This window comes from Lagopus muta, chromosome 1 (assembly GCF_023343835.1).
Source record: "Lagopus muta isolate bLagMut1 chromosome 1, bLagMut1 primary, whole genome shotgun sequence".
NCBI classification, from domain to species: domain Eukaryota; kingdom Metazoa; phylum Chordata; class Aves; order Galliformes; family Phasianidae; genus Lagopus; species Lagopus muta.
The window spans coordinates 83,396,295-83,405,961 of NC_064433.1; positions in this window are offsets into that span (position 1 = coordinate 83,396,295).

The following is a 9,667-nucleotide window of genomic DNA, read 5'->3' on the forward strand; positions in this document are numbered from 1 at the left end:
AGGGATTTGAGGCATCTGTATATGTCACTAGATGGCGTTGCAAAACAGTTATGGTATAGCTTAATGGCAAATCACAAGGCTGTGAAAGTTGATTAATAAGCTGCTGTGCTCACATGTGATACTTTGGAGAACCTGCTCATGTACCACATTCACTGAACTAGGCTCAGGTACCAGTTCCCAGTCAGAGATGCTACAGTGACAGACCGTACAAATGACACACACAAATGACCAGTTTTCTTTCCCTACTGCTGCCCTGATGCAGCGATCTTGCAAGTGTAGTGAGATCCTCATTCAACGAGACTAACTCATTGAAACCAGGGAGAGAAGCAAAGTTAGGGCTATTTTCATAGTGAACATGGTCCTGTCTTAGGAAATCTGTTGGGCATGTTTCCAGCTTTATGCAGATGGCTGACTGACTGCCCTTCCTTAAAGCCTGTGTTGTAGTTGTGCTTAAGAGTGAGTTTCTAAAGTTGATATGAAGAGGTGCTGTATATATTAAAATGTATTTGAAATCAGCTCATCAAACTTTAACAGTTAAAAGGATAAATGCTCGGAGACAACCTGCCCTCCTCCTAGGAGCTCTGGGAATCAAGACAGTCATCTCATCCCCCACTTTACCCACCCGTCTCTCAGCTGAGGTTAGCTCCAAATTACAACTGCACTGCCACTTGCCTTCTGGCCTGCCTACAGTTACAGCCATGTAGCTGCACTGGCAGCATTAGGACTGGCAGAGATGAGGCTCTGCCTTTGCAGTTCAGTTAAGAAGTCTGTTGATGATGTATGAGCTGTAACAGAGACCAGCTCTCATCCCCAGAGCTGTGCCCGTTCTCCAAGGCTAGCAGGGACAGCATGAGACTCGTTCTTGCCACTAAAATCAGAAGGCATTTTTCTAACTCCCCAGGAAACCAGAACTAGAGGATCTGAAGGTCTCAGTATAGGGTTGGAGAAGCATGTGAAGCTGGAGCTTTCTATTCTACTTCTTTCTGCACAGGATGCATATGAGGATGGGTATGTATGCTCCAGGAATGGAATACTAGAACTGGATGGATGAGACACAAAATGCTGATGCAGTCCCCTAAGACTTATTTCCCTGCTCATAAGATGTTCCCTCATGCTCTGCCCAGCTCACATTTAGGAAATCCAGGTATAACAAGCACTTGCCACCTCCCTTGGGAAGTTACCTGCAAAGTTTTGATATGTCTACTTCCATGGACTCTTATCCCTCATGCTAGCCTTGTCTTTGTCCAGTGATTCTATTGCCCAACCTTCCCTGTAAAAAATCTCTTGTTCCCTGGTTCTTCATATCACAGCTCATTTTGGCTTATCATTTCCCCAAGCTTAATGTATATGCTTCTTTCTCATTCTTTCTTCATCAGTCAGTCTCTCAGTCTCTCTGTCACTTATGCTTTTCCTCTCAAAGAGAATTAAATCTCTCCCTCTATAAATAGTGCTGGTTGGTGTTCGAGTCTGCTGCTGATCTTTCCATTACCAAAGCTTCTTGTCATTTTATAGCTTACCATCTGCTATGTGTGATGGCATGCAGATGTTAGTCATACAGATGTTAGACATTTCTGGCTACCAGTACAGCAATAAAGAAATATTCCTCTAACACAAAAACTTGAGAACTTGCCTTAAATGAACTAAATAACAGAGGGTTAGTTCTGTCCCTTCACTTCATATTGTTGATGAGCAAAATCACATTTTTTCACTCACATTTGAGGAAAAATGCTCATTCTTATTCTTTATAATGTTCTTTAAGAGCTCCCTATAAACTTCCCTATGCTAAGATAGTCCTGCACCACTGATGTGTAGACCTATGTGTCTAACATGTATTTGGCCATTCATGTCTAACACAACAGCCTGGCACTCCTGCCTCTATTGCTTCATTGTTCCTTGAGGTCTTGTAATTGTCTGTCTATAACCACCTATTGCCTTCAGCAGAGACTGCAGTTTTCCTGAAGAACTTTTTTTGATGCTTCAGATCTTTGATTGCTGTCACAACAGCATCCTGGCACTAGCCAGGCTACTAATACTAATGACCATGAATGAAACCCATCTAGGACTAGATGATCTTTAAGGTCTCTCACAACCCAAGCCATTCTGTGAAATCATCAAACTCTCTCTACTCCTTTAATTCTCGGCTGTTAGCTAGAATAAATTCATATCAGATGTAATAGTATATTTCCAAGGGTGAGATTAAGGGCAAACACTATTAGCATATCAATCACAGTTTTAGCATCAGACAACAATTATGGATATTTGTAAATAGTTTTTGAGAAGGAAGACATTACTGGAAATATGAAACTAGCACATTTCATTCAGTAAATAATTTTTGATAAATTTTGATGTTGTTACTCCGTAACAGGATTTAGTTGCTTTCTGATTTCAGTGGTTTTTTTTTCCCTTCTGGTTGGGATGGCAACAATAATATAGTAATACAAACAAAAAAATGGAAAATAGAGCCTGTGAAAAAGGAACTTTAAATTAACTTTGGTCACCAGTTTTGTTTCCTGCAGAAATGTGACAGATTCCAAACAGTTTTGGAGAGCACAGACATTTGGCTTCAGGCTTTTAAGGATTATAAAATCATTCACTCTGAGAGCTGAGTTGAGTTGGCTACTTCATAAGCATCAATACCATGCAACCATTTAATATTAACTGTCTATGTAGAAACAACAATGAAGAAAACTGGAGGCTTAAATACAGTGGGACTTCCAACATCAGTTGCTGTGTTGTGTCAGATACTTTCATAGCTAAAGGCGGTGTAAGAGTAAATTGGGCTTCCTTACTCCAACAACATGACTCTCTAAAACACCTGCAGGAAATAAGACACCTAAATCATGTTTTAACCACACCTGCATCACCGTACACTTTTACATGACTTGACGCTTAAATCAATCTATTCTTGATAAACAGTGATTTTCTGTTCTTTGCTTTCTTTCCATTTTGAGTTCATGGGCACAAAATTTTGTAGTTGACTAAATGATGTCTGCTATATCTCGATTCTCCCAGTGCTGACACATGTATGTAAAGCAGCTTTAGCAGCCCTGGTCATTTGTGTGTTAAAATTTCTATTATTACTGGAACAAAACCAGGTCACCTCCCCTCAGTGAAAGCAGGAGCTTGCTGTAGTAATTATGGAAAAACTAACAACATCCAGACTTGAAAATTTGGACCAATTATTTCACCTGGGATCTCTTTCACAACATATTTACGTTCTCATTTCTTTCTCCCTCCTCTTTAATTGTTGGAAGGCTGTGATCTCCCTTAAGTTTTCAGTTTAATCATATCCTATAAATATGGGTAACATCCAAGAATGTTTGCTGATGACAGGAACTTTGCCATTGATTTCAAGGCAGCTGGTTCATATATCAGGAACACGTGTGGGCCTGTCTTTAACAAGAAAATGAGAATGCAAAACCAGAAATGGAAATATCGGATTTAGCTGTATATTTTCCAGAAAAAAAAATCAGCTGTACATGTTTCTCTCTTTCTTGTTTTGCTCCTTCTGGAGATAATTGTCAGGGAGCTTTTATCATTAATACAGCTCTCTGGGCTTAGGTGACAGGGAAGCAAAAGCATTTCTTCTGGTCCTCTAGGTCTGCTTCCTGCTGAGCAGCACAAGTGTGTTGCCACTGCTTCTCTGCTAACAGCACAGTCACTGCAATGACATGCAGTGTTGACAACATTGGACCTCTTTATTTGGAAAGAAGCTGTCTGGACTGGGATGTCACCCTCCACTCATACATTACACACAGAGGTACCAGATTCAGTGGCAACAACTTATTCCTTTATAATAATATTAGTGCCTTTAGAATATGGGCAAAAACAGCTTGCAATAATGATCTACAGAAGGGCAGAGACAGTATGTCTCTGAAAGCTTAAAAATAGAAATTTACATAGTATCTGTATATTGAAAGGGAACCAGATCCAAAAACGAACCTTGAAAAGCCATCTAGTATATAGCATATCAGATGCATCATTTCAGATGTGAGCCTCTACAGGAGTATAATCCAAGAACAGCAGCAATGTATTAATAAAACACGCTTCAACCATATTTATTTTTTTTTCTGGCAGATAGTGCTTTTGCACTCTAGCCCAAAATATATAACGAACTCCAGATCTCACTAGTTGCTGGAATGTCCTTCGTCAATAACTGTGAAAAAATGTCTCTCTCTCACTCTGCAGTACCAAACTGAGCTGTGGAATTTATATGCATAAGTTCTTCCACTCTTAAAATGCATTTTATATTCTGAATGAAAATACTGATGGTGATTGTGCACGGCAGAGACCATTCCCTGCCTCTGCTACGTATGCTAACCCCATCTGCAACTTTTTTGTTTATGTGAGTGTATTGCTTCTGAAGCAATCTCAGAAACCCAGCTTTTCCTTATTATCATTGGATTAAAAATTAATACCAGTATTATTGAATGGGAAAGAGAGAGGTGTGTACATGTCAGTGTACGATACCATATACAGGGATTAGGATGTTTTTTTAATTGTTTTCTTCTCTTGGTAAGAAAACCACTTTAGGATTCAACTGCATCGTTAGTCTTTGGCTTTGTGGAAACTTATCCACAAGACCTCAGTTTTGCTTTGATTCCAATCTGAGCTGAGTTTAAATCACTGGCCTAAAAAACTGCAAATTGTAGTTGCCAAACCCTCTGGACCATTGTCATGTCTCAAGACTCCTCACACCATTTTGCACCCTCTTCATATGTTTTCAGTTGAAAGGACCATAATAGCCAGCACTGTTGTATTGCCAGCTGCTGACCACTTGCCATTATCTCATGAATTATGGTTTAAGAACTCGCTGCCTACATCATTCTGCACATATTTCTGCTTCCAAAAGTAGTGCAGAAAGATGACTGATTTATGACCCTGTACACTGGTGGAATGATGAGATTAAGCAAATTAGCAATTCATCTCCTCTCCCAGGTGAGTACGTTTTGCTCCTCCACAGCCACAGAAGGAAAACAAAATTCTGCAAGAACTGTATTCACCAGCCAAAGCGCACACCCAGAAGGCTGGCATTGGTCTTCTCACCGAAAATAAAAGCTCTTAGAGGAGGCTATAGATCCTCATCCTGCTCTAAATGACTCCAGAACTTTTGACTTCATTTTCTAAATATTCAAGTTTAAGGTGATAGTTGCACATTTCTGCTCTATCTCCAAGAGCATTCCTCCAGAGTTTTCTCTTCCATCTTCAAAGGCCCATCTTCTCCTCCTTCATGACTGGACATAGCTGGGCAGTAGTAGACACTTGTGCTGGATTCAAGGAACGAAATTAAGAGCCTTGGGCTTCCAACTACTTGTATTTCTTATTCCACTTTGGTGCCTTGCCTTGTCTTCCTTGCCTTCCATGCCCTTCCCTCTATAGAGCCACAAGAGTTACCAAAACAAGATGAAATGTCAGTATATGCTTAAATGCTCATCTGACTTAGAATCATAGGAAAATCTGAATCTTTGCCACTGGCTAGTAAAATGTTAGAACAAAAATGTTTGCAACCATGTAACTAGTCATTTTTATATTCATCCATAAAGCTTTCTGACACGTAATCTCTGAGAGTAATCGCTGAGCACAGCCCTGTTTTGGAAGAGTCTTCTTTTGCTAAACTGTAGCCCAGCCTGTTTTTTAAACAGGATCCTCCTTGATTCCAACCCCTTCAATTTTATAATCAAAACAAGTCTTTAAAAAAAGAAGGAACCAAACAAATTTTTTACTTAAATTACAGGGTGAAAGAAAAAGGTTTACAAACCATAATATTTTAGGCTAGATAATAAGGCCCACAAATATCTAAGGATCAACCTCATCTGAATCAGTGGGCTGTTTTCTGGCAGAAATTCCTTCAAGTTCCTCTGTCAATGAAGAGGAGAACTGAGCCTTCCCTGGTAAGTGAATTAGCTGATTGTATTGCAGGTCACTTTCTACTTGATCTGCTTCCACATGTGCAAATCCAGAAGTGGTTGCACTTGGACAAAAACAGTAATCAGGGAAATCAGACCTGGGAGCTGAAGTCCCAGCATTTGTGCAAAGAAGTTGCATAAGCTCTAGCTTTCATCCTACTTTAATCTATTTCATACCACAAAGCAGAGCAGCAAGAGCCAGGAGAGAATTTCCCCTCTATCCAGACAGGATAGAAGAAAAAAGAAAGTCTGCTGGAGGGAGGAGGTGGCTAGGATCACTGCTCAGACCTGCACCAGTATAACTTTCTGTTGTGCAGAGGTACAAATGTGGGAAAAGAAACCAGGCCCTTGCAGCTGGTGAGTCCACTGCCAATGCTGAATTCATGACCTGGGAAACCATTGTGCTTCATGGGACAATTCTAAACCTCAGCATCATAAAATGCCCTCAGTACAGTTTCCCCATGGGTAATACTGCTCCAGGAGAGGGAAGTTGGCCTCACTTATTGATCAGAGCTCATGAAGTCTCCTTTTCCCAGTAACACCAAGAAAGGAGACAACTATTTCTGTGACTGAAATAATCCTGTACATCAGCAGCTATAACATCAAGAAACCAGCTACAGCAGGCTGCAATGGCTCTGAGACTCCCAGTGGCTTGTGACTAGCAACACAGTTTGAAAGGCCGGCAGATGGCAATCTTCGTACTCAGTTGCTCTCAATAAGCACTTTGGTCTCAGAGTACATAACATCAGTTGCATCAGTTTGGAATAGAATTTGTGTCTGTCCTGGCCAGAAAATGTTATGTTCTTCCTGGCTGACACTTCCATCCCAGATGTCAACCAGATGTAGAACAAGAAATGGGTCTATCTGAGAGCCTTTCTCTCACCAGGAGGCCCTGTAAACTTGACAGAGGTGCTAAACTCAAGGTCACCCTGCATGCAGGCCAGTACTAATATCCAGACATTAGAATTTCACTGCATCTCAAATAAAGCCCAAACCTATGCGGTTGCAGCCCTGTCAGTATCTTGAAGACTTAACCTCAGAATTAAAAGTTTGTAATATGTGTCATATTGCATCATTGGTTTCTAAGCAACACTGCTGGGGGACTCTACAGAAAAAATGTACATTTTAATAGTGAAGGCTCCGCTGGGGCCTCCCTATTTATCAAAAGCGCCTTTCTATTTTAGGAGCTTGATCTGACTAACCAGGCACCGCTCTTTTTATTATGGGTCATTGCTTTTGCAAGCCTCCCTGTATTGACTCCTTTTCCTGCTTACATATAGGGGGCTGCAGCACAGGTCCACTGTGTACACTCTTAGTTGTTATTTCCCCAGCTGCTGGATGGGCTATGACCCCAGGCACATCACTAATAATAGCTTCCTCCCTTCAGAGGAAAGCAAAGAGCCAGCAGAGTTCAAGAAACCTGCCCCTTTTCAGAGAAGCAACAATGTCTGCTTCCCAGGACTCAGACTCTGGTTCTCTGTTATCCAGTCACCCCCACTGGCATCCACAGGGGATCTCCACCTGCTCCTCTGGCTCCCAGCTTCCCAGCACAGAGCAGCTGATGCTGGCTTTCCCAAGCCCCTTCATCTCCTGTCACCTCCCATGTAAACTCCCTGAAGGCTTTTCTGTTAATTCCTTAGCAGCTAAAATAGTGCAGTTTTGTGCACAGCCCTTTACACACACTTTATCTATATATATATGTTTAATTCTGATACCTAAAGCAGAACATAGAAATACCCACAAAACAGTTATTCATAAGCACATATATATTTCCCTTTTGTGGACACAGCATTAACTATCACTTCCTCATTCAAACCACTCTGAAGACTACAAGATCTGCCTTGTAGCAACTCTACCTGTCTCAAATAGCAAGCCTGTGTTAGCAATAAAAACTGATTTCCATAAGTCTCCAAAGAGCCACGCTCTTCAAGAGTGGATGGCATTTTGCTCTCAAATTTCCCATATTGGTGAGTCCACGAGGATCTCTTTCCATCCTTTTGCCATGTCTTCTAATCCACAGATCTCCTACAGGCTTGATTTGAAGAAATGACAGCAGAAAACAACCATACTACTGGGGAAACAGTCTCAGGGATTAACAAAGATCACTAATAAAAAAAGTTGCAGTAATTGACAATTACTTCAAGTCTGCATTTGTCAAGATTTAATTCCTAATCCTTTTGCCACCCTTTGATGGATTACAAAGCCATTTTCTTTCAAAGGACTTTTTCCTTTGTACGCATGTGGACATCGTGCCCAAGGTGTGGCTGTGCCTTCTCTACAGTTAGCTTGACCTCTGTTTGCATAAGATCATATCCAGATGTCACATCACTTTTTGAATCCCATGCAACTCTTCAGAAAAGCTTGATGTGCATGGCAGGAACAGCCTTATTGGTACTACATATTAATTCCTAACTTCTCATTGTATGTGAGTAGATGTTTTCCTTGCTGCAGTATCAAAGCAGAAGCTTATTTTCAGTGGATTATCTACTTTGACCTTTAAGTTCTTTACAGAATAGCTGCATTCTAGGATATTTTTATTCATCTCATGCATATTTCACACATTTTTTTGTTTCTTGCAGTATGACCTTGCTTTGATCCTGTAAGACGTAAGTTTGCTTTACTAGGAGTCCCACTTTGGCCTGTAAAAATTATTTACCTCCTATGAAATTCCAATGCCAAATATTTTCAGCAGTCATTTCAGGTTTCATTCCTCACCTCCAATAAAAATTCCAAGAAGCATCAGCCTTGGAAACAATTCCTGCAGCTCCAGCTCTTGCTGTGTGATAGTCTGTCCCTGCAGCTCACTTACAATCTGTCACCTTTGGTGATCTGTCACCTTTTGATAAGCTTAAAGGAAATTCTGAAGCACTTTTCAATAAAGTCCTCACAGAGATTATTTTGTGTATCTATAATTTGAAAGGACAGACAGTAGAGAGAATCTCTGTTTCTTTCCTTCATTTTCATGTGCTAGATGTGTTTTTTGTGGCTTTGTTCAAGCTATGCAGACAAATGTTTGGCTTTTGCATGGATTCCTACAACAAGAAAATTGAAGTGATTTAGTGAGAAAAAAAAAAATCAATTGTTCCAAATTAAGCATTTGGCTTCAACTCTGTGATTTCTTTTTTAAATCTTTGTAGTAAAACTGAAGGAAACACTGAAATGAAAAGCACTTCTGAAGCTAGAGTTTATTTACTTTAAAAAGTCACAATGAACTGAAATTGTTTAAAGACTTATTTTTCCTTGTCAAGATTAATAATGCAGCAGGTCTGCCACTAGTGTAAGTTTAAATGGAAAATGTTACCCAATCCTTGCTTCACAGAACTCCACTTTTGTGGTCCTTCTGAGAGGTACAATCCTCCTGTTTTGTAGCTGATGTGGGATATGATATTCTGGGAGGGGCTGATTGCATTCACATTAATGTGAGCACAGGCATGCACCATCCTCCCATACCTCCACACATACCACAGGCCATAGAATGCAAACAGTGCACACAAATTAGTGTGGAGCAAAAACACCACCAACGTTTACCAGTGCGTTTGATAACATAAAGTTAAAATGAAGCAAATAAGGAAAGAGAGAGAAGAGGAAGTGTTTTGTCTTTGAAACGTTCATTTCAAGGGACGAAGAAGGTACACCTTTGCCACAATAATTCAGATCAAATGCAGTACTTTATCACGATCACAAGAATGCAGCAGCATCTCTGTAAATAAGTGAGGTTTTGGAAAACTATAAAAAGAATATTAAGATCCTGGTTGTTTTCA